This window comes from Ovis canadensis, chromosome 9 (genome assembly GCF_042477335.2).
Source record: "Ovis canadensis isolate MfBH-ARS-UI-01 breed Bighorn chromosome 9, ARS-UI_OviCan_v2, whole genome shotgun sequence".
NCBI lineage: Eukaryota > Metazoa > Chordata > Mammalia > Artiodactyla > Bovidae > Ovis > Ovis canadensis.
Genome location: NC_091253.1, coordinates 85,199,614 through 85,224,928, shown reverse-complemented (window position 1 = coordinate 85,224,928; position 25,315 = coordinate 85,199,614). Strand labels below are relative to the sequence as shown.

The window sequence follows — 25,315 nt, the reverse complement described above, 5'->3', positions numbered from 1 at the left end:
CACAAACAAATGGAATAATTTACACCCTGGGGTGTAGACTCTCTTGATACAGTCCACTTGATGAGTTATAGGTATCGAATTATCCAGGTAATGGCCAGAGTTACCCTTGACTTCACCCTGTGTGCCTGGTGTACACAGGCCCCAGTTTCAGGCTCAGTACTGAAAACACATGCCTAAAAGTCTTGTTGATGGGCTGGCACCATTTACAAAGCACATTTCTAAGCCAATGCCTTCTAAAAAACTAAACCTTGAACCTTTACTTATTCTGCTTCGTGTTCCTGAAAGATACTAACATCTGAGCAATTACAATTTTAAAAGCATCCTGCAACCCCAGGTGAGAAGCCAGAACAGGCCCAGGGGCTGCTCTTCTCCCATTCACTTCCTCCAAGGCCACTGGACAAAGCAAAGCACAGAAAACTTCCAGCAAAGGCAGAGCTTGAACTGGGTTTTGACGGCCTTTTTCACTCACCACTTCATTTCAGAAAGAAGTGATGGCACAGATTCTAAGAATTTTGTTTGCTTTGTCATTTAAAGTTAAAATAAAATTTCAATAAATCAAATCAAAAGCATGTATAAGATCCAGGGGGAGGAACTGATAGGAACCAAATCTATGGGCATCTTGACAGAATCAGAGGATCAAGAGTTACAGTGTACACTTGAGCTCTGTTGTGGGGCGCCTGGTGGATCCCCCACTAAAGGTGTGTCCACATCCTAGCCCCAGGAACAGATGGATGTGATCTTATTCGTAAAAAGGGTCTTTGCAGATGTAATAAGATCTTGAAATAAGATCATCTTGCAAAATGCAAATTAAAACCATAATGAGATGGCACTTCACCACTGTTAGAATGGTCATCAGTAAAAAGACAAGAGATCACAATTGCTGATGCGGATGTGAAGAAAATGAAGGGAACCACCGTATACTATTGGTGGGATTGTAAACTGGAACTCTGGCCATCTGATGAGAAGAGTCAACTCATTGGAAAAGATCCTGATGCTAGGAAAGATTGAGGGCAGGAAGAGAAGGGGGTGAAAGAGGATGATATGGTTAGATGGCATCACTGACTCAATGGACATGAATTTGAGAAACTCTAGGAGATAGTGAAGGACAGGGGAGCCTGGCATGCTGCAGCTCATGACGTCACAAAGAGTTGACACGACTTGGCACCTGAACAATAAACAACAACAACAGCCACTACGGAAAATAGAATGAAAGATCTTCCAAAGTTAAAAACAGAACTACCCTATGATCCAGCAATTTCATTTCTGGGAATAAATCCAAAGAAAATGAAAATACTAACTCAGAAAGGCATCTGCAACCCCATCTTCATGGCAACATTATTTACAATAGCCAAGACAAGGAAACAACCTATTCAACTGATAATGAATGGATAAAGAAGCTGTGGCATATATACACAATGGAATATTACTCAGCCATAAAAAAGGAGAAAAATCCTACCATTTGCAACAACATGGTTGGACCTTGAAGGCATTATGCTAAATAGAATGTCAGACAAAGACAAATATTATATATTACTTACATGTGCAATCTAAAAACAAACAAATTTTTTAAACCCCACAAAACTCATAGAAAAAGAGATCAGCTTTGTGGGTTCCAGAGGCAGAGGATGGGGGAAGAAGGAATTGGAGGAAGATGGTCAAAAGGTACAAACTTCCAGTTATAAGATAAGTAGGGGCAGAATGTACAGTATGATGTGGGGTGATGTATGGGAAACATGTTAAACGAAAATAAATCCTAAGAGTTCTCATCATTAGGGGAAACATTTTTTTTTCTTCTTTCTTTTAATTTTATCTATATGAGATGATGGATGCTAGCTGAACCTTTCTGGTGATCATTTCACACTACATGTAAATCCAACCATCCTTCTGTATGTATGTACACCTTAAATTTACAGTGACGTATGTCAGCATTTTTCAGTAAAACTGGGGGAAACAAATTATCTAGAATTACTATCCAGATGAGCCCTAAACGCAATGACAAGTGTCCTTATAAGGGACACACAGAGGAGAGGAGGGGGCCAGGCGATCATGGAGGCAGAAGTAGAGGTGATACAGCTCCAAACCAAGGGACGCCAAAAGCCACCAGAAACGAGAAGAAAGCAACACGCTCTCCTCCAGAGCCTCTGGAGAAAGCCTGGCGCTGCTGATAACTTGATGTCAGACCTCTGGCCTCCAAAACTGTGAGAAAATGAAGTTCTATTATTTTAAGCCACCCAGTTTGTGGTAATTTGTTATAGAGGCCACAGGAAACTAATACAAGCCCTCAGCCACCTCTCTCACTGTGGCCTCAGCCTCACAACCTCGGGGAATGGAAAATATGAGGCCTTGCAAAGCAGCTGGCTGTTTTCACAGTGAGCCTAGTTCTGGCCCCAGAATAGGTCTTTTCCCCAGTACTTCACGTATTTGGAAACCATAATAATCAGGCTCCCACAGAGCTTTTTCTGGCTAGACAGCCCCTCAAGCCATGCCCCAGGAGAGACGGGCTCACACCCACCCCACCCCACCCCACTCCCATCCCCCCGGGCTAGACTCTGCCCTCTGCACCAGAATAGCAGGGAGGGAACTACCACCTCCCTTATCCTCAACACTCTTTCTTCCAATGAGGCTGAAATCTCATTAATGTTTAAGTAGTCAGGTTACACTGTCAACTCTTTTGAAGCCTTCAGTTAAAAGTAAAACAAAACAAAACAAAAAAAAAGTAAAACAAAACAAACTTGTGTCTTTTTCATGTGTGTTTCAAGGACATATTGTCACCCCCATCAACTGTACAGAAAGCTAATCATATTTATTATTGAAACATAACCAATCAGCTATGAAACCTATCTACAAAATACATGTTGTTATTTAGGAAAAGAAAGTGGGGAGGTGATTTCTGAGCAGTCACTCTACATTTTGACAGTTGAGCAAATCAGATTATTATCAAAGAATCAAAACACACAGGATTCTGAAAACCCTAACATTTCAGGACCAACTGGATATACAGAAGAAAAACATGTCCATGGGTTGAAATCCCAGCTCCACAACTCACTAGCTACCAATCTAGGATAGTTCCCTCAGCCTCTTGATGTTCCCTTACCTGTAAAGGATAACCGTAATGCTCCCTGGTGCTGAATTCCCTCTGCTTTGTCCCTCCAGATCCACCTTCCTCCCTTCTCCACTCTGCTCTCAGCCCTGAGAGGCTGCTTGCTATGAAAAAGGTAGTCCTCACATTTCCGGCCCTCTGGCTTCTGGATGGTTTGCCCAATTGGACACCAGCAGTGCGGAGAAAAGAGTGGCTGAGACTTACTCACCTGGTGCCTCCCGGCCAGGCCACAGCCTGGCAAGTTGCTGTATTCTGCTGAAGAGCAATTCCAGAAACTGCTCTTTCATGTCGCCCTTTCAGGGCTGGGCAGTAAAGGCCTGCACACTTGTCTAGCCAGTCTATGTGATTTCCCTTAACGTAACCCACAACTTTCCAAACACAGTGGTCCCCTCTTATCCATGGGGAATACATTCCAAGACCCCAGTGGATGCCTAAAACCACAATAATCCTGAACCCTGTATTTACTATGATTTTTCCTGTACATACATAGCTATGGTAAAGCTTAATTTATGTTAGGCACAGTAAGAGATTAACAAGAACAAATAAAATAGAACAGCTATAATAATATACTGTAATAAAATTATGTGAGTGTGTTCTCTTCCCCTCTCTCAAAATATCTTATTGTACAAATCTGATGCCTTTTCCATCTTAACTAAGCATTTATCACGCACTGGTGCCACAACTTTTGCAGTTTGAGGTACGACAGCAAAAACATACACACTAACATATGTGAAACAGACAGCCAGTGGGAGTTCGCTCTGTGACTCAGGGAACTCAACTGGGCCTCTGTGACAACCTAGAGGGGTGGGCTGGGGTGGGAGGTGGGAGGAGGCTCAAGAGGGAGTGGACATATGTATCCCTATGGCTGGTCTGTGTTGATGTACCGCAGAAACCAACACAATATTGCAATTATCCTTCAATTAAAAATAAATAAATTTTTAAAAACTAACATGAATTCCTTCTTCACAATTCCCCGGATAGAAGATTCATCTTACCATAAATCCCACCAACCTTAGCATAAGATTTTTTTCTTTCCTTGTTAAGTCAAGAACCTTTACCTCTCATTTAAAGGAAGCACTTACGGCTTATCTTTGACATACCCGAATTCCCAGCACCATTACTGTTGCATTTTAGGGCCATTATTAAAGAAAATATGGGTGACTTGAATACAAGCACCAAGATACCGTGACAGTGGATCTTCTTAATGCCTAATGAACGGGATTCTCTGGACAAAAGGATTCGCCTTGTCTTGGGCAGGGTTGGAGCAGGACAACGTGAGATTTCATCACAACACTCAGAACATCATGTGATTTGAATTATTTCCAGAATTTTCCACTTAGTATATTCAGACCATGGTTGACCACCAGTAACTGAACCCTTAGAAAGCAAAACCGAGGTTAAGCAGGGACTACTACTATAGTCCCTTCATTTAGGTTTTTTCAGTTACACCTTTTTTTGTTTTGCTGGCTGTGCTCTGCAGCTTGCAGGATCTTAGTTCCCCAACCAGGGATCAAACCCATGACCCTCGCAGTGGAAGCGAAGAGTCTTAACCACTGGACCGCCGGGGAAGTCCCCACTTATATACCCTTTTGAGTGTGTCATCTGCTGTGCAGTAGGACTCTGGTTGATAAACCTTTTATAGGGTTTACGTTCATAGCAGCATCACTCAAAATAGCCAGAAGACGGAAGTCATACACATGTCCCTTGAAAGAAAAATGGATAAACAAATGTGGTATATCCATACAATGGAATATTATTCAGCTTTAAAAAGGAATTCTGGCATGCTACAATATAAGTGAATCCTGAAGACACATTAAGTGAAATAAGCTAGTCACAAAGGGACAATGATTGTATGATTTCACTTATAAAGGGCATCTGAAGTAGTCAAATCCATAGAAACAGAAAGCAGAGTGAAGGTGGTGGCCAGGCACTAGTGGACAGGCAGAAAGGAAATGCTTTTGTCTAACGGGGAAGGAGTTTCAGTTTGGGAAAATGAAAAAGTTCTGGGGATGCATACTGGTGACAGCTGACTTAATGCCACAAACCTGTACACTTAAAAATGGTTAGAATGGTACACTTAATATTTTTCACCATCATTTTAAAATGTATTTAAGAAATGTTGCTCACCTATTGCACAAACTACACCGGGGATACACAAACTGGAAGATCACTGTCCCCATCAAGGGGGCGTAGCTCCTGTACCTCCCCGCCACATACCCCTTCTTCTAGCAATTTGTTCCCTTGTTATCTCTTGCACTTTCAAGCTGGAATGCAAATTCCTTCAAGACAGGGGACTAGCTCATATTCAGCTAAATCCCTTGAACCTACCAAAAAGTTATGCAGAAAAACTCCTCAAAAATATTACTTGAATTAGATAACTGAGTAAATATCTGGCCAAAGATGTCTATGTACTTTTCTTCTTGAGTCTTCCAGCCAGTCAGTCCTTAACATTTCTTGACATTATCTACTTACATTTTCAGAAATGAAAAGAATAGAGTTCCAGGCTAAACTCACTTTAAATTGTCACAAATAACCCTACTAAGTGCATCAATTATGGGTTTCAAATCAGAACTCCTTTGTTTGCCAGCCATGTATCCTCCAGCAAGTTACTGAGTGCCCCTAAGCCTATTTCCCTCATCAGTTAAGTGGGAATGCTGACACTACTGTAAGTGAACATCTATTGGTTTTCAATCCAAACTCTATGGGTCAGTCTTCTGGAGACAGTATAACAATGTTCTGCTGGAGAAACACCCTTGCTCCTACTTCTTAGCCTGTGGCTCAGCAGTGAAATCTGCAACCAAGCCCAAGCCCTAGACTGGCGTGGAACTCCAGCCACAAAAACAGGCATGGGACTCAATCAGAGCCAATGGCCACAGTCTGCCACTGTGAGGAATACTGGGATATTCAATCATAGTGATAGAGAGAGAGGGATGGTGAGGACCAAGCCTAGCTGTCATTACTGACAGACATCCTGACAGACATCACTAATTGACCATAGCACTATTTCCTACTGAGCCTGGACCCAGCCTTGGATTCCTCTTCACCTCAGCTCTCCAGGCAGCCATGACCAATCTATCAAAGATGACAGGCAAAATGAAGCCAACTGTCTTAGCTTGAGACTAGCAGCTGGTAGTTTTTCGGTAAAGAACTCTGTAGTAAGTATTTTAGGCGTGGTCTCCATTACATATTCTTCTTTGTGTTTTGATGTGTTGTTTTTTCAACCCTTTAAAAACCTTAAAAAGCATACACGCCGTCTTACCTCACTCTGCAGGGCTCCTGGGAGCTCAGTCCAGGAGCGCTTGGAAATGCTGCCTCAGTCAGAAGCACACCCACAGAACCCACTGAATGGTCTGAAAAGTACAGAAGAGCTTTGATGACAGGAGAGTTTCTGTTCTCATCATACCAATCCCAGGGCAGGCTGACACCCACTCTCTGGGGCGCCCGCCCAGGAAGGGCTCCAGAGCCCATGCATGTAGTGACCTTCATTCTGCCTTCAGGACCTAATTCATTGCACACCTCTCAGACAGCCGAACCCCCATTCCTCGCAGCCAACCTGAGGAAAGTAAGAGCTCAAATGACTACATTTCTCCACTGCCAGTCTGACCCCTTACAATTGAAAAAAAAATCTCTGAAATTGTTCCACGAGAGTCTACCACATTCCTTTTGACAAGCTTTTGAGTCCCTTGGACAGCAAGGAGATCAAACCAGTCCATCCTAAAGGAAATCAAACCAGAATAGTCATTGGAAGGACTGATGCTGAAGCTGAAACTCCAATACTTTGGCACCTCATGTGAAGAGCCAACTCATTGGAAAAGACCCTGATGCTGGGAAAGATTGAAAGCAGGAGGAGAAGGGGACAACAGAGGATGAGACGGTTGGATGGCATCATTGACTCAATAGACATGGGTTTGGGTAAGCTCTGGAGTTGGTGAAGGACAGGGAAGGCTGACTGCTGAAGTCCATGGGATCGCAAAGAGTCAGACACGACTGAGCGACTAAACTTTGATTCCTTAATATTTTCCAAAGTTTTTTTTTTTTTTCTTAAATTGCAGAGTAATAAAGTCTGGTTTGGTCTTCCTCTCTATTATTTTCCATGTTTGCTTTGTGCGTGCCTGCTAAGTTTCTTCAGTCGTGTCTGACTCTGCAACCCCATGGACTGTAGCCCGCCAGGCTCCTCTGTCCATGGGATTCTCCAGGCAAGAAGACTGGAGTGGGTGGCTATTCCCTTCTCCAGGGGATCTTCCTGACCCAGGAATTGTCTCCTCTGCTGCACTGGCATGTGGATTCTTTACCACTAGCGCCACCTGGGAAGCGAGGGACTTTGGTTGACTGATGTTCATTTATTCATCCAACTTATATAACAATCCACTTGTCAGGCCCTTGCAGTTAGGGACGATCTATGTGGATGACGCAGAGAGATAAGGGGCGTATGTGCGTGGTGCAGCTGCAGCATGAAACAAGGGTAGCTCGGTCAGCTGCGGAGGAGGTGGGTACCCAGAGGTCTGCTGGAAGGCAATGTCACTGCAGCTGAGCAGGGAAGAATGCATAGGAGTCGACCAGACCAAAAAGGATGGGAAAATGGCAGGTGCTGAGACTCAGTGACTTGAGTCAAGGCTACACACAGGGAGGCTTGGGAGATGAAGCTTGCAAGGAGACAAGTGTACAGTCACGAAGGTCTTGGAGTCCAAACTCTACCCTGAAAACCACAGGAAACCTCTGAAGGAATTAGGCTGGATGACTGGCTTAGATTCCTGTTTTCAAAGCAAGTTTTTTTTTTAATTAATTTATTTTAATTGGAGGCTAATTACAATTTTGTGGTGGTTTTTGCCATACACTGACATGAATCAGCCACGGGTGTACATGTGTCCCCCATCCTGAACCCCCCTCCCACCTCCCTCCCCATCCCATCCCTCTGGGTTGTCCCAGTGCACCGGCTTTGAGTGCCCTGTTTCATGCACTGAACTTGGACTGGCCATCTATTTCACATATAGTAATATATATGCTTCAGTGATATTCTCTCAATCCTCCCACTCTCGCCTTCTCCCACAGAGTTCAAAAGTCTGTTCTTTATATCTGTCTCTTTTGCTGTCTCGTGTATAGGGTCATTCAAAGCAAGCTTTCTAGTTGCAATTTAGAGAATCGACTGAAGCAAAAGTGTCCTGATTTGGAGCAAGAAGCCCAGTGTGAAGGCAACTGGAGCAATTCAGGCAAGAAGTGGTGAGGTTATAAACTAAATCAGTGACAATAAGAACTGACAGAAAGCGGCAGACATCAACAAATGTAATAAGAATAATGAGTTCAAACTTTATAAGTCAACTATATACTTCAATATAATATATATAATTTAAAATTTTTAAAAACCCATCTCATCCTCTATTACCCCCTTCTTCTCCTGCTCTCAATCTTTCCCAGCACCAGGGTCTTTTCCAGTGAGTAGGCTCTTCGCATCACATGGCCAAAGTATTGGAGCTTCAACTTCAGCATCGGTCCTTCCAATGAATATTCAGGGTTGATTTCCTTTAGGATTGACTAGTTTGAGCTCCTGGAGTCCCTGGGACTCTCAAGAGTCTTCTCTAGCACCACAGTGCGAGAGGATCAATTCTTTGGTGCTCAGCCTTCTTTACGGTCCAACTCTCAAATCCATACTTGACTAGTGGAAAAACCATTGCTTTTACTATATGGACCTTTGTCGGCAAAGCAATGTCTCTGCTTTTTAGTATTTGTCAACCTCACATCACAGATCAGGAAACACAGAGAGATTAAGAAAGGAGCCCTCATCCTGAGAGCTATTCATGTCCCAACCAGAATTCATATCCAGCAGTCTGGCTGCAAAGTCCACACTCCTCACAGCCCACTCTCCTAAGCACATTTAAAGAGAGAGAATATTCAGGATGGGTGCTGAGTGACTGAAATGGGGAGACTTCAAGGCAATCTCCAGAGGTCTGGCTTGGGTACCTTTGAACATTTGGATTTCAGCTTCTTAAGCCTCTTCTTCTGAAGGAAACCCCATCCCCAAGTCTGTAATTAGCCCTCAGCTAGCCTGCCCTGGACATCCACACTCTCCCCTTTGCCATACTATCCATTTCTCTTTTGCTGTTGCCTTGCATACCACATCAGATCCTAGAACACCATTTCCCAGCTGGACAGAAAAACCTCACAAGCCTTTTCAATCAAGTCTGAGAAACCAGGACAGCAAAGTCTGCTCTTGGCAATACAGAAGCTTAGGTCTATCATTTTCAAATCAGCCAGAACTGGGAAAACTTTGAGCAAGCCTGTGTGGTTTCCTTCTCTGCGAGTGAGACCTCGGCAGCCCTAGTTTTGTGTTTCGCACCAGTTGCCCGGCGGAGCAGAACAAGTATCATTATTTGGGTCCTACACTCAACAACAGAAGCGCACGCGCTGGGCCTGCAGCCCCAGACAGACCCGCAGGAAGAAAGTGGCCCTGCGGGGAGACCTTCAGACAGCCAAATAGCTTTCATTTCTCCAGGCATGAAAGTTAAAGCAAGCATCTGCAGCAAGAAACTTGTGTATTTCCTGCGGACAGGGAGACCTCCTGCCCCTCCCGGCTGATACAACCCACTTTGCACATCCTGCTTCTCTGGGAGCTAAAAATAAATTGGTATGCACTGAAAAACACTCAAACACATCTCCCCAGCACACCCCTTCCCGAGTCTCCGAGGGCAAGAGACACAAATCCTTCGGGTCCTGAGTCCACAATGCAGACCACTTCCTCATCGGGGTTCCCCGGCGCCTTCTGGTGGTTCCTAAAGCCCCCTCTCAGGAGCCCACCCCACGTACACGCCCACTGCGGCTTCGGAGGGCCGACTCTGAGGCTCCCCACGGAACCCGCGAGTGCCTGAGACCCCCACCTCTTCCCCCCGACCCCCGGAAGGATGCTTCTGGTGTCCTGGGCCACCAGGCGCAAGAACGCCCCCTTCTGACCCAGCGCGCCCCCATCCTGCCTGCCCTGCGCGCCTCTGCGCGTCCCTTAGCAAAGTTGCTCTCTCCTTTCCTGCCACTCTCCTCGGGGGCTTTGGTTTAGTTTTATCTTCCCTCAGAGGCGTTGAGGGGAGGACAGGGGAACTGACAGAACGAGCTGCACCCGGGAAGGGCAGCGGGGACCGGGTGCCCAGGACCGCGCGCCCCTCGCGCCCACCCCTGCGCCCGCAGCGCCCCGAGAGCGTCGGCTCCCGCGGCGGGTGCTCTTGGCGCCCTCGCACCCGCACACCCGCCCGGCTGCAACTCTGGCTCCGCTCCGGCTCCGGAGAAGCGGAGGGAACGCGCTGCGACTCACCGCCTCGGCCGCTCCCGGCGTCTGTGTCGCCGCGGGTGAGGCGGCGGCGGCGGCGGCAGCGCCTTCCCTCCGCCCGCCTCCCCCTGGACCGCGCCACCGCCAGCCGCGCCCCCCTCCCCAGCCTCGCTCGCCGCCTCCCTTGTAGCTGCCGCCAACCCCAGCTCCGCACACCCACACACTGGGGCCCCCCAGGCAGCCTCTCCAGGGTGGGCAGCCGGCTAGGGTGCAGGGGGCCAAGCCGAGGCGCGCGTGGGGTTTGCAGGTGCAGTGAACACCCCGATTTTGCTTGGGTGCAGCCGCTAGACTTATCCCCGTCGTACTCCCTACTCCTAGCTCTCTGCCGAGCTTCTAGCCAGGCTACACTGATACTTTCCAAGGGACACCATTTGTTTGCCTGTTTGGGCCGTGGGAAGGTCAGGTTCAACACAGAGCATCTTCTGGGCGTCGACCGGGAGATACTCGGGTCTCCGCCACGCAGCAGTGAAGTTCAGGGGAGCCTTAGAAGGACAAACCCACAAGGCGGTGATGGGCCACCTTGCCTAATCAGTGTTTTTTTCTCTACCAGAACTGAACAAAAAGGTGGAAAGGACATCTAAGGGATCTCTTCCTCACCAGGTTCCCCCCACCTCCTGTAGCCCACCAGAGAATGTCACCAAATCGCCCATCTCCACTGCAGATGAGAAGCAGCAAATGTCTTATCAGTTTATTCAACCAATATTTATCAAGTGACTGCCACCACAATTCCTGTCTTGTGTTGGTCACTCATGACCTCTCAAAAAACCACCATAACTTCCTGTACTTGTCAACGTTTCCAGAACCCACAGAAGAGCAAATCAAATTCATTGATTAAAAAGCTTGCTGATAAAAATAACAAAAAGGCACCATGCAAAGCTGTAAAAGCACCATGACTTGCTCTTACTTGTTCTGATTATGAAATCTTTTAATATGACTAGTACTTAAAGAAATGACAGTAACATTTAGATTCAGACATCAACTCTGATTTGAAAAGCAGGTAAAATGTTCACCTGACCAAAACCACAATCTTAGTTCTACCTTCCATTTCCACTCCTTCAGGCAAAGCTTAAGAAACAAAGCTTACCAGAGAGGCTGTTAAACCATTATTGGATACTACAGTTTGCTCTTGAATTGAATTAGCACATTAGCCCAACTGTTTCGCCCCCCTGGATACCCTTTGGAACCTAGAGAGTTGGATTTTTTTATTTGTTTTTTAGTGGTAAGCCTGCCTGACCCCATAGATTCCAGTTTAATTGGGTTGCAGTCTTGCTTGCAGACATTTTACAAGAATCCCAGGAGATTCCAGCAACCAGGACTGGAAAACCAGGAATTGGCCAATCATCCAGCTGAGCCTGAGGCAATGGAATGACAAAAAAGTTCTGATGCTGGGAAAGGTCTGCGCAGGTGTTGCAAACTCAAATATCCCAAAGGGATTAAAAAGAAGTAACAAAGAAGTGACTCAGGCTGGTGACACAGGGCCAAACAGGGAAGGACAACAAGCCCTAAAAAGGACAGTCTCATTTTTCCGCGTGGAAAATACAGGTCCAGGGTGGCCATCGCACTGGGATTGCTTATTTTTTATTTTGTTTCGTTCCCCCCCGGCCCCACCCTGCATGAAGAAGCCAAAAACCCATATTTAATGTGAACTCTTCTAATTTTAAAGTGTTGACAGCTTAAAAAAAATTTTAATGCTCTGTGTACTAAAAAAAAAAAAAAAGGAAGAAGAAGAGCTGGTAGGCCACAAAGTGTCCCTAGGTCATCATTTGGTAACCTGTGGTCTGGACCATTGAGGTCATTGCCTACAGACTGCAGGAAGAACCCTCATGGGTAGAAGGTGGCAGTGCTTGGGGTGGGAGTGTCTCTGAGAATGATTTAAAAACCCACTTTATCTAGTTTTAATTTTGTTTTAACAGTCTCTGCTTTAAAAAAAAAAAACTTTGTTAAAATACAACTTGTATAGCATACAATTCACCCATTTAAAGTATACAATTTGATATTTGTAGTATATTCACAGAGCTGTACAATTATCACCACAATCAATTTTAGAACTGATTTTCATCCCCTAAAAAAGAAATGTCATGCTTATTAGCACTCATTTTCTTTTTTTTCCCAACCCTCAGCCCCTGGGAACCACTAATCTTTCTCTATAGATTTGCCCATTATGGACACTTCATATAAATAAACTCTTCATACAATATGAAATCTTTTATGACTGCTTTCTTTCACGTAAAGCATAATGTTTTCAAGGTTCATCCATGTCAACTGTACTTCATTCCTTTTTATGAACAGATGATATCCTATGGTATGTTGCTGCTGCTGCTAAGCTGCTTCAGTCATGTCCAACTCAGTGCGACCCCATAGACGGCAGCCCACCAGGCTTCCCCGTCCCTGGGATTCTCCAGGCAAGAACACTGGAGTGGGTTGCCATTTCCTTCTCCAATGCGTGAAAGTGAAAAGTGAAAGTGAAGTCCCTCAGTCGTGTCTGACTCTAGCAACCCCAAGGACTGCAGCCCACCAGGCTCCTCCTTCCATGGGATTTTCCAGGCAAGAGTGCTGGAGTGGGGGTGCCACTGCCTTCTCCAATCCTATGGTATAGATATCTTCTTTCATCCTTTTTTTCAGTTGATGAACATTTAGGTTGTTTGCACTTTGAGGCTATTTTAAATAATGCTGCTGTGAACATTCATGTATAGGTTTTTGTGTGGATGTATGTTTTTTTCTCATGGGAGTCTATCTCGGAGTGGAAATGCTGAGTCACATGGTAATTCTAAGTTTAACATTTTGAGGAACTGCCACACTGGTTTCCAAAGCAGCTGCACCATTTTAGAGTCTCACCAGCAGTGTGTGAACATTCCAATTTCTCCACATTCTTGCCAACACTTGTTCTTTTGCCATTTTTCAGGTTTATACCATCCTAGTGGACGTGAAATGGCATCTCATTGTGGTTCTGATCTGGCACCTTCCTAACAGCTAATGATGTTGCTCATCTTCTCATGTTCTTATCCTCTTTGGAGAAATGTCTATTCAGATCCTTTATGCATTTTTTAAACATGGTTGTATTTTTTACTTATTATTTATTATGATTTATGATTCAGGCATAAGTGTTCTTCACTTCTTCTAGGTATAAGTCCCTTATCAGACAAATACTTTGCAAATATGTCCTCTCATTCTGTGGGTTATCTTTTCATTGTCTTGGTAGTGTCCTTTGAAGCACAAAAGCTTTTAATTTTGATGAAGCATATATTATCTATGTTTTCTTTCGTTGCTTGCACTTTGGGTGTTACATCTGTAAGGTATAGTTTGGGCTGAGGCAGAAAAGGAGAAACGACCTCAACGGAGGTAGGTTACCTTTATTCAGGCAAGGAGGGGTGACAGCTGGCCTAATGACCAGGCTGAGCATGAGAGGGATCAGAGAGGCTTCATATTTAAAGGGAGGTTTCTGGAAGTGATAAGGGAAATGTTAGTCAGATGGGACATTTTGGGTAATGTTTAGTTGAGATGGCATTTGTAATTGAACAGGGGGTGGAAGGTTCTGGGCAGGGGGTGATAAGTCTCAGGTAGATGCAACCGGCTCGGAGCATCAGGGCAGGACCTAAAGTTCAGTTTTGTTTTCCCCACAGTTAGATGATTTAGCAAGGGCCTCTGAGACCGTTGTTTTCTTTTCTAGGCCCAAGGACTCCTTCAATATCTAAAAGGCTTTACCTAGCGTGAAGCCGGTCCTTGGTGTTGCTTCTGCAGCTGCCATTGACCATTGATGATCGTTCTTCTCTTCCTTTGGGAGAGTAAGAGGGGGAGGACACCATCTGAGTGGTTTCAAGAAAAAAAAAAAAAAAAAAAAGGCTTTACCTAATTCAAGGGCACAAGGATTTATGCCTAAACATTGGGCCCTCCTTTTTATAATGCTCTTTAACGGGCTGATATTGGAAACTGGGTACACTGGAACAACTGATCTTGAGCCCATGGCCAGAGTCTTTTACTTCCAGAGTTCTGATGTGCTGGAAAAGCTCCTACCGTGGCATCTGGTCAGTTTTGGGTACTGAATTGCAAGTTTTTGTCAAGGAAGCAACTGAATGTGTAAATTAGGGGCTAGCTAGGTCAATGGTGGCATACACTCATTCATTCATCTCCTCCACAAATATTTCCTAAAGCCTCCTAACAAGGCTTTAAACTATTCTAGTTTCTCAGGATATAGCAATAAACAAAGCAGACAAGATTCATATTCTGGTGGGGCTTCTAGTTTAATGAGAGAAAAAAAAAGATAGATAATAGATATACAGATAGAACATACAAGATCCACATCAAATGAGTGCTATGTCAAGAATCCACATAGAGTGATAAGCTGGAACAACTAGGGAGAGAGCCAAGCAGAAGAAACACAGAGCCAAAGCTCTAATTTGAGGGCAGAAATACACAGCTTATTCTGGGAACACAAAGAAAGGGAATGTGACTGAAGCTTATTGGGTGTCTTTGGCTGAACTGCCTAGAAAGTTGAGCCCAAGCAATCGGTTAGATGACAAAACTATAGGAAAGTGAAGTCTCAGGAAAGGATGGAGAGAAAAGAGGAGTCAGGAAGACAGAGAGTGCTGCTGCTGCTGCTGCTAAGTCTCTTCAGTCGTGTCCAACTCTGTGCAACCCCATGGATGGCAGCCCACCAGGCTTCCCCGTCCCTGGGATTCTCCAGGCAAGAACACTGGAGTGGGTTGCCATTTCATTCTTCAATGCATGAAAGTGAAAAGTGAAAGTGAAGTCGTTCAGTTGTGTCCGACTCTGAGCGACCCCATGGTCTGTAGCCTACCAGGCTCCTCTGTCCATGGGATTTTCCAGGCAAGAATACTGGAATGGGTTGCCATTGCCTTCTCCAACAGAGAGAGCAACTACAAAGAAATGAGTTACACAGCTGGTGACTGTGCTAGAGGCTACAGGAAGCATCGTGGGTTTGTAGGAGGCAGCATAGAGGCATTAGCAAATAAGCTAAAGAAGGAGTCGAAAGGGAAGATGTTGATTTCTGGTCTACAGAGAAGCAATATGATGCTTCTGAAGCTTCAAACATCTGTCAGGGTCAGGGGAAACAGTCCTGGTGTGGAAGGAAGAGAACATTCACTTGCAGGCTCCTTTCTCACGTTGTTCCATGTTAACTGATCAGCACTACAGGTTGCATGTGAGTGTGGCCCCCACACAGGTGTCTGGGTACTAGTAGGGAAGTCCCACGGAGAAGGCAATGGCAACCCACTCCAGTACTCTTGCCTGGAAAATCCCATGGACGGAGGAGCCTGGTAGGCTGCAGTCCGTGGGGTCGCTAAGAGTTGGACACGACTGAAGCGACTTGGCAGCAGCAGCAGGGAAATCCCAAGGTGGAAGGCGCAAGGCAAATGGTGGGAGGTGAGACACTGTAGGACCATACCCAAGAGCAACTTGAGAGATTCAATCCGAGGTAGTGACAGAAGGTGTGGCCACCTGGCTCCACAACCACAGTAACAACACAAACCATTGCTGGATTTGCTCTAGCAAATTGGTGTCTCATCATCCGTTGAGTTGATGCATAAAATGAGTTCTGTCTACTGGGCAAGAGGGGAGAGTGAAAGCCAGTGTGGCCAGAGCGACAGGGCCAGGTCACACATTGCTTTGCAAGTCAGGATAAAGAACATAAAATTTAGTCTACCTTGGAATTTATTCTAAGAATGCAAAGCCATGGACGGCTCTTTTTAAATTGGTTTTTTAAATTAATGTACAAAGTTCCTTTTTTAAAGGGACCATGCTATAAATTTTAATAAACCCATCACCACCATCAAGATTCAAAACGGTGCCATCACTCCAAAAATGCTGCTGCTCCTTGTCTCTATCAAGCCCTGCCCCTGACCCTAACACGTGGAAACCATCGATGTGTTTCCTGCCTCACAGTTTTGTCTGTTCAAAATGTCACAGCAGAGGGATCATACAGTATGTAGCCTTTCAAGACTGGCTGCTTTCAGTGAGTACAAGGCATGTGAGATCAGTGTTGTTGAGTCCATCAGTGGTTTATCCCTTTTTATTGTGTGACTGTACTATGAGTTATTTATCCGCTCACAGTTGAAGGAAGCTTAGGTTATTTCCAGTTCAGGGCAATTATGAATCAAGCAACTGTAAATACTGGCCTACAGGTTTTTGTGTGAATAGAAGTTATTGTTTCACTTGGGTAAATACATCAGACTGGGTTTGCTGGGTCCCAGAGTGAGTGCGTGTTTCCCTACCTATAAAAGAAACACAAATTGCTTCTGAAATTGTATTCTCAACAGCAATATATGAGCGCTTGGTTGCTCTGTAGTCATTCCAGGACCTGATATGGCCAAGTTTTTGTTGTTTTGTTTTGTATAAAGCTATTTTAAATCATGTGTAGTAGCTTTAATTTCTATTTCCCTAATAATAACTGATTTCAATCTTAAAAGAAATTAATCCTGAATATTCATTGGAAGGACTGATGCTGAAGCTGAAGCTCCAATACTTTGGCCACGTGATGCGAAGAACTGACTCATTAGAAAAGACCCTGTTACTAGCAAAGATTGAGATATTTATTATTTTTCTGGATTATAAACTGAACACTTTTAAGATGTTAATTTTCTTCAAAGTGATCTATAGATTTAATGCAATCAATAAAAATAGCAGTAGGGATTTTATAGACATTGACAAGATGATTCTAACATATATATGCAAAGGGGAAGAAGGGGACAACCGGGGATGAGATGGTTGGATAGCCTCACCAACTCGATGGACATGAGTTTGAGCAAACTCCAGAAGTTGGTGATGGACAGGGAAGCCTGGTGCGCTGCAGTCCATGGGGTTGCAAAGAGGCAGACATCACTGAGTGACTAAACTGACTGAATAACTGATGATGTTGAGTATCTTTTCATGTGCTTATTTGCCACCTATGTAATTCCATTGAGGTATCTTTTCAAAAAATTTTTCTACTTCTTAATTGGTTCATTTGCTTACTTATTGATGAGTTTTAAGTATCCTTGTTATATACTGGATACAAACCCTTTGTCAGTTAGGTGCTTTGCAAATATTTTTCTCCCAGGGGGCAGAGTATCTTTTCATTCTCTTACCATGATCCTTCACAGAGCAAAGTTTTCATTTTGATGAAGTCTGATTTATCCATTTTTTCCTTTATGTACCATCCTTATAGTATCACATCTAATAACTCTTTGCCTAGTCCCAGGTCACAAAGTTTTTCTCCTAAACGGTTTATAGTTTTAGATTTTATATTGAGGTTTATGATCCATTTCAGTTCATATTTGTACTAAGTATAAGTATTGGTCAAGGTTCATATTTTTGCTTATGGATATCCGATAGTTCCAACATAATTTATTTGAAAGACTTTTTTCTCTTTGTTTCATCACCTTGCACCTTTACCAAAAATCAGTTAACCCTATATTTATTTCTGACTCACATGTCCATTCCAATGATCTATGTGTCTATCCTTTTGCCATTATCACACTCTCTTGATTACTGAGAGTTTTTAATAAGTCTTGAAATCAGGCAATACAAGTCTTCCAACTTTGTTCTTTTTCAAAATTGTCTTAGCTTTCTTATTTATTTCTTTTGCCTTTGTACATGTTAGAATCATCTTGTCAATGTCTATAAAATCCCTACTGCTATTTTTATTGATTGTGTTAAATCTATAGATCACTTTGAAGAAAATTAACATCTTAAAAGTGTTCGGTTTATAATCCAGAAAAATAATAAATATCTCTATTTAAGTATTCTTTTCTTTATTGTTTTTTAGCTTTGAACACAAGCATCCTGCACATTTTTTTTAGTCCTGTAACTGTATTTCTTTTCCTGTGTGCTTTTGAACATGTAAATTTCAATATTTGCTTAAGGCTTACATATAGGAATATGGTTGCTTTTTGTACATCAACTTTGTATCCTATGACCTTGATAAACTCACTCACTAGTTCTAGGAATTTCTTTGTAGATTCTTGGAGTTTCCTGTGAAGACAATCACAGCATTGGAAATAAAGGGAGAGTTTTATTTCTTCTTTTCTAATCTCTATGGCTTTTATTTCTTTTTCTTATCTTATTGTACTTGATAGAACTTCCAATTCCATGTTGAATGGAAGTGGTAATAACAGACATCCTGCCTTGTTCCTAATTGTAGGGAGAAAGTGTTGAGTCTAATTAGGACAGTATTTTGGGTTATGTCCCAAGGAGGTCATAAATGGTGTATCCTCTCTGTATGCTAGAATCAGTATTCTTAAAAAAGAACTCCCCTCACACACACTCAATCCACAGGTGATTCTGATGTCCAGATACATTTTGAGACCATCAGTCTGTAGACCACTAGTCTCTTTGCTCCCACTGGCTCTTAAATTCTATGAGACCAGCTCTTTTATTCAACAACATATACTTATTAGTGTTTTCTATATGCCAGGTAGAGTTTTAGACCCTCTATACACAGAGATTAAAGCTCAGTGCATGCCCTCACTACCTTAAGTCTAGAGAAGAAGATGTGTGCATCAGCCTGTGTTACAGGATGGTGTAAACGCTCGGATGGAAGTATGTGCTTGCTCTTCCCACTCTCAATTTCCTAGAATCTCCTTGAAGAAGGAGAGAATGTCTGCCTACTGCAATCCACCTAAAAGCCAGCTTTTTCTGGATTTTGCCTTCAGAGAAGTCTTTCTCTTATGTAGCCTGAGAATTTGTATACTCCCCTTGAGATACTTTGAGCCTGTCATCTTAATTAAGACATTTTAATCTCCCGCCAGATCTCATTTTTCCTCTTCAACAAGCTCTGTAAAAGGATCTTATCTCTTTTAAGTGTCTCTTCCCTCATTTCCAAGCAAAGTGATCACATCTTTATACTCTGAATCCAGATCATGTTTTTAAACTCCTACATGAGCATTTAAGAATATATCTTTATTTAATTATAGCTCATGCCCACTAATTAGGGCTTCCAAGTGGCACAGAGGTAAAGAACCTGCCTGCCAATGCAAGAGACACAAGAGACGCAGGTTCAATCCCTGGGTTAGGAAGATCCCCTGGAGTAGGAAATGGCAACCCACTCCAGTATTCTTGCTTGGAAAATCTCATGGACAGAGGAGCCTTGTGGGCTACAGTCCACAGGGTCACAAAGAATCAGACATGACTGAGCAACTGAGCATGAATGGGCATATGCCCACAAGCCAAGGATATGCTGACATACCCCACCAACATCACAGTAGCATCTGGGAAGAAAGGATATACAAGTTTTTATTCAAATGGTTTATTCACTTCTGCCAACACAGTACTACTTCAATATTACTCTATAGCTCCAAAGCACATATGTGAAAAAGTAGATCAGTCATTTGGTAATAGTGATAACTGAATGATCAGTTACTTTCTCGATGTTCTCATTAATAATGACTTTCTAAAATAAGTAATTTTCATCAGTTAATGCATGTAGTGATAATATTTTTGTTTAATCTAAACATGTTCCATAAAAGACAAACAGTAGGATGTCCCAAAAAGTTTGAAGAAAATGTTGTTGGAGAAAATGATGCGGATGAGCTAACTTTATCCGTGACCTACTGTGGAATTTTTGGTCCAAAAACAAAATGGGATCAAAACCACTTTTCACTCTCAGTCGTAACACATTTCAGCCCAGTCTTTCACTGGGAAGCCTCTTCTGTCCCAGGCAGGAGGGACTTACAAAGATACATAAGCTAGTCCCCCGAGTGTCAGGGAATTCTATTTGATAAAGAGACACCTAAACAGAGGGTGACTTTGCAGTGTGGGGTGTGCTGTGGTCAGGAAGGACAGGTTTCTGTGGGAGCTGAAAGACGGGGCTCTGATCCAGAGCCAAAGTGAGCAAGCATAATGAAGGTCTAAAATGAAACTAGCTAATATTCACTGAGTGTTTGGCAAGTGCCAGGCACTCTTTTCAGCACATGGCACATATTATTACAACTGATCATCACCAAAAGCCCACAAGGAAGGGACTCCTATTACTCCCCTATCTAATGAGCCTTTTTAAAAGGTTAATGGCTTGTCCACAGCTGCTGCTGCTGCTACTGCTAAGTCACTTCAGTCGTGTCCGACTCTGTGCAACCCCATAGACGGCAGCCCACCAGGCTCCCCTGTCACTGGGGTTTTCCAGGCAAGAACACTGGAGTGAGTGGGTTGCTATTTCCTTCTCCAAAGCATGAAAGTGAAAAGTGAAAGTGAAGTCGCTCAATGGTGTCCGACCCTCAGCGACCCCGTGGACTGCAGCCTTCCAGGCTCCTCCATCCATGGGATTTTCCAGGCAAGAGTACCGGAGTGGGGTGCCATTGCCTACATAGCTCTAAAGATACTGGATTGGAATCCAGAATGAAGTCATTAAGCATAATAATGGCCTTTCAAAGATGTCCATGTCCTAATCCTCAAGACCTATTCATATAAATATGTTACCCTACAGGGCAATGGGGAATGTAAAGATACAGATGGAATTAAGATTACTAACCCATTGGCCTTAAACAGGGAGATTATCCTAGATGATTCTGGTGGACCTATTTAACCACGAGGGTGCTTAGAAGTAGAACAGGGAGGTCAGAAGGAGAAGCAGAAGGATATCTGAGCTACGGAAATCAGTCAGACAGAGACACAGCTCCAATGGCTTGTGAAGATGGAAGGAGGGATTCCTATGTGGGTAGCCTCTCAAAGCAGGAAAAGGCAAGGAAACAGATTTTTCCCCAGAGCCTTCAGAAAGGAAAACAGCTATGCCCACGCCTTGATTTCAGCCCAGTTGAGTCCCACTCCAGATTGCTGAACTCCAAAAGAGTAAGATAATAAGTCCGTGTTGTTTTAAGCCACCCAGGCTGCGGTAATTTGTCACAGCAACAATAGGAAACTGACACACGTGCTCGGGTCTTTCTCATTTAAGAGCGCAAGGCTTTGACTCCAGAACCTTGTCCCCAAGTTTTACCTTAGAAGAATGTAAGCCAGTATCTTTGCATGTATGGCTTGAAACATTTGCCCCTAAATCCCTTACCTCACTCTTACCCACTGTGAGAGGCAGAACCAACCTTCCCACCCTCATGCACCTCTCAGGGAGTCCCCCTTCTTGTCCTTTCTCTCTATCTCCTCAGCATTTCTCAGAGCATCTTTGATTCATCTTCAAACTACTAGGATTCATTGTGCACTGATTTTCTCCTAGAACATTGCCCCGAGTGCCAAAGAAGAACCATACGCACAGAGCTGTGATCAGAAGGGAGCAATGTTTTCGTCAAACACCATGATTACTGTCAGCCAGGCCGGCCCTGCCGCACGCAGTATACCCAGACCTGCAACTTTCGTAGAGGGTGGGAGACAACCTAAGGGTAACCAGTGAACTTGACAGGAGGCAGAGGTTTGCTGCTTTCAGTTATACCTCAAAACATACCTGGTTTCCTTCAAGGCAAAAAAAAAAAAAGAGGGAGAGACAAAAATAGCTTCCCTCCCTGCATGTCTAGGCTGCTTCCTTGCCTCCTCAAGAATGACTGAAGAGGAGGGACATCCCTGGTGGTCCAGTGGCTAAGACTCCACGCTCCCAATGCAGGGGGCGTGGGTTCGACCCCTGGTCAAGGAACCAGATCCCACATGCCACCGCTAAGAGTTCACTTGCCACAACTAAAGATCCTGCATGCCACAACAAAGACCAGGTACAGGCCAATAAATAAATAGTTTAGAAAAAGAATGAGTAAAGAGGAGAAGCCAGCTCAGCAGTTTGCTACCCATTGTTGGCTTCAGAGAACAAGTGAAATGGAGGCTTTCTCCCGCCGGCTTACTCGGGCGCCAGTCATTCCATCATCTTCGCAGCTCCTCTCACAGCCTTCAACACGTTCTCTGGGTCTCTTGTCAAGTGGCAACCAGAATGAAGTGCAGTTCACCAGGAAGATGCTCTGACCGGCAGCCGCAGGCTATGGGCACCAACCTGGAGGTCACAGCTGTGTGTGGGAGTCCCCAGAACTGGTCATTAAATAGGAAATGTGGCAATCCAGGGGAATTATTTATACAGCAGAAACAGACAAGGCTACAAATTCAGATTTCTCCCCTCCTCACTCCTGACCCCCCACGAAGCTGGGTTATCAGGACACCACTGGGTCATGGGCTGTATGCATTTTTAGACATTGTATCTGTTTGCTTGTTTTCAAAACCAGCTCCACAGATTCATGCCATTCAGCTTGTAGGCCATGAAGAAGAAAAGACAAAGGAATTTAAAAAAAAAACAACAAAGGAATCACCAGGAAAAATACAACTTCCACACCCCAACCCTGCTCTTCAACAATTCCTTACATCTCCAAGAGAGCAAGAAATCGAGTTACTGAATATCTACAACAGAATTAGGGTAAAATCCTAGGATGTTACACTGGTCGGGCAGAAGCTCTCGCTGGGGTCCAGGCAAAAACGAGGATATTTGGCTAAATCAGAGAAGTCTTCGTTAGTTGGATTAGAATTAGTTGGGGCTTTATTCCTTGTTTTATCTTTAATTACAGAGCACTTCCCATGGGCAAAATCCTGTTCTAGGTTCTGTGGGACACAAAGATGAATCTGGATGAGGGCTGTCTCCTAGAAAAGCTTGTGACCTTGAGGGACCTCCACGAAGGACCCCCGTGCATCCAGGTTCTTATCCGGGAGCTGTGCCAAGATCGCGTTCCTTGATCCCAGCTGCTCCCCCATCCGCAGTTTTTCTGCCCCTTGACACCCTAATCTGACCTGTTCCTTGGCTTCTGTTTTCTGTTCCTCAGATATTCTGGACTTCCTGTCACAGACCCCAAGCATCCCACCCCTCTTGGCTCGTGTGCCAGGCCCGGGCCTCGCCGTGCCCTAACGCAGCCTCCAGTTACACCATTTGCAAATGAACAGATGTTGGGAGGTTGGGATTGACATGGACACACCACCATTTATAAAACAGGTAACTACTGAGAACCTCCTGTACAGCACAGGGAACTCTGCTCAGTGCTCTGGGGTGACCTAAATGGGAAGGAAATCCAAACAAGAGGGGATATAGTATGTGGATAGCTAATTCACTTTGCTGCACAGCAGAAACGGACATGACACTGTAAAGCATAAATACTATACTCCAATGAAAAAAAAGTATACACAGAGGTACGGGTACTCTTTATCACCTCACTCACTCTATTTCTTTTATGGCAGTTTTCATAATCTGCACTTACATCATTTATTTGTTCACTTTTTTACTGTCTGTTCTACCACCACCGGGCTTAATGGCAACCCACTCCAGTACTCTTGCCTGGAAAATTCCATGGACTGAGGTCCATAGGGTCACAAAGAGTCGGACACTTTCACTTTCTACCACCACCACCTCCCACTAGATAAGTTCTCTTAAGGGCAGGGACCTTATCTGTCCCATTCCTTCCCACCATATCTCTAATACCTATTGCCACACCTGTGCATTCAACAGTAAACATTTAATTAATTAATTCCTTGGTGGCTCAGATAGTAAAGAATCTGCCTGCAATGGAGAACTAGGTTCAATCCCTGGCTCGGGAAGATCCCCGGGAGAAGGAAATGGGAACCCACTCCAGTATTCTTGCCTGGAAAATTCCATGGACAGAGGAGCCTGGAGGGCCACAGTCCATGCGCTCGCAAAGAGTCAGACAGACTGAGCGACTAACACTTTCACTTTCACTTCACAATACACATATAAATGAAGGGCAATGACTGGATTTCAGAGAAGGGTGTGATTGAACCCAACCGGAAAGATGTTACAGGTAAGAGGCAGGTTTTGAGCTGAACCCTGAAGAATGAGTAGGTCTGGGGAGGCACAGCAGTGAACACAAATAGTGGAGACCAGCGGAGGAAAAGATGGCGAGATTCCTCCAGAGAAACTGGACACGCAGCCATTGCCATCAGCTCAACTGTGCATTCAAAACCTACGATTCTGGACAGAGAAGAATTTGACAATGTTTCTCTTCTGAAGACAGTGATTTCAGCCCTGAGCTCTACAGAATCCACTTCCTGCACAACTTGGCTGCAAGTGGGGTGGAGGGAAGAGTCTTTATTTGGACTTACCTTCCCCACCTCTCTCCCCTCCCCCAGTTCCCACGCGGTAACCAGAACTCTGCTTTAATCTATTGTTATCTGTGTGCTTTTATGTGGGGGCCTCCCAGGTGGTGCTAGTGGTAAAGAACCTGACTGCCAATGCAGTGCTTTTATGTAAGATTTGATTTGGGGAAAAGATCCCATCTTTTTCTATCTTCCTGTACAAGGACATATTTCTTTATGTATCTTTTGTTTTGTTTTCTTTTCTTTTCAACTCTTATAGGAAAAATACACCCTTCTCTTTTCTTCCTTCTTCAGTAAGATTTTTTTTCAGAGATTGCGATCCCTTACCATATATAGATTTTGCAGAGTAAAGATTCATTCTTTCGAGAAAACAACACTTCTGAAATAATAGATTCTTCCTTCTTTCCTATAGATCCTATGAGCCCTACATAGATGTATTTGCAAAGTATGTTTATAACTATGTTGAAAGACAGGACTGTATCATGGATGTGTCTAAAGAAATGGAAATGGAGAAAATATATTTAAATATCTAGGTAGGAAGATTGCCTTCTGTGTACTAGGACAGCATACTCAATTTTGAGGCTGTATTGAAATAAATGGAGCAGCTATAAAATATTCTCAACTGCATTCAAAAAGATAATTATTAAAATTCAAAGTACTCTTATCAGCTCTGACACTTTTATGTTGCATTCTGCCACTGAAAGATTTGGGTCTTCTAGTAATTTATTTCAAATCAAAAGGAGAATCAATACCCACCCCTCTTCTTACCCTGTGATTCAAATACCAATTTCTGCACAGACCACATCTTTTATTTCCATTTAAAAAGCACCCCTATACAAACCTTTAACTTCCGTGGCCTGATCAAGAAATATGTCATTTTATCTATGTCTGGTATTAAGAACTTT

General features: G+C 43.9%; 1 protein-coding gene and 1 pseudogene across 40 annotated transcripts in view; one reads left to right on the top strand and one right to left on the bottom strand.

The window, feature by feature from the left end:
- Positions 1–10,733, bottom strand: part of NCALD (neurocalcin delta) — a 478,889-nt gene extending 468,156 nt beyond the window's left edge. For 5 of the 40 annotated variants that reach the window (XM_069600449.1, XM_069600458.1, XM_069600479.1 and 2 more), the window contains exon 1: positions 3,095–3,279. The gene's annotated coding sequence lies outside the window, so the exon portion shown is untranslated. Of the gene's footprint in view, positions 1–3,094; positions 3,325–6,359; positions 6,451–10,394 lie in introns of those variants that run through there. The other 35 variants (XM_069600460.1, XM_069600450.1, XM_069600483.1 and 32 more) reach the window with 19 other exon arrangements.
- Positions 10,734–13,996: 3,263 nt separating this feature from the next.
- On the top strand, positions 13,997–14,221 carry LOC138446343 (small nucleolar RNA U3; annotated as a pseudogene).
- The last annotated feature ends 11,094 nt before the right edge of the window (positions 14,222–25,315 follow it).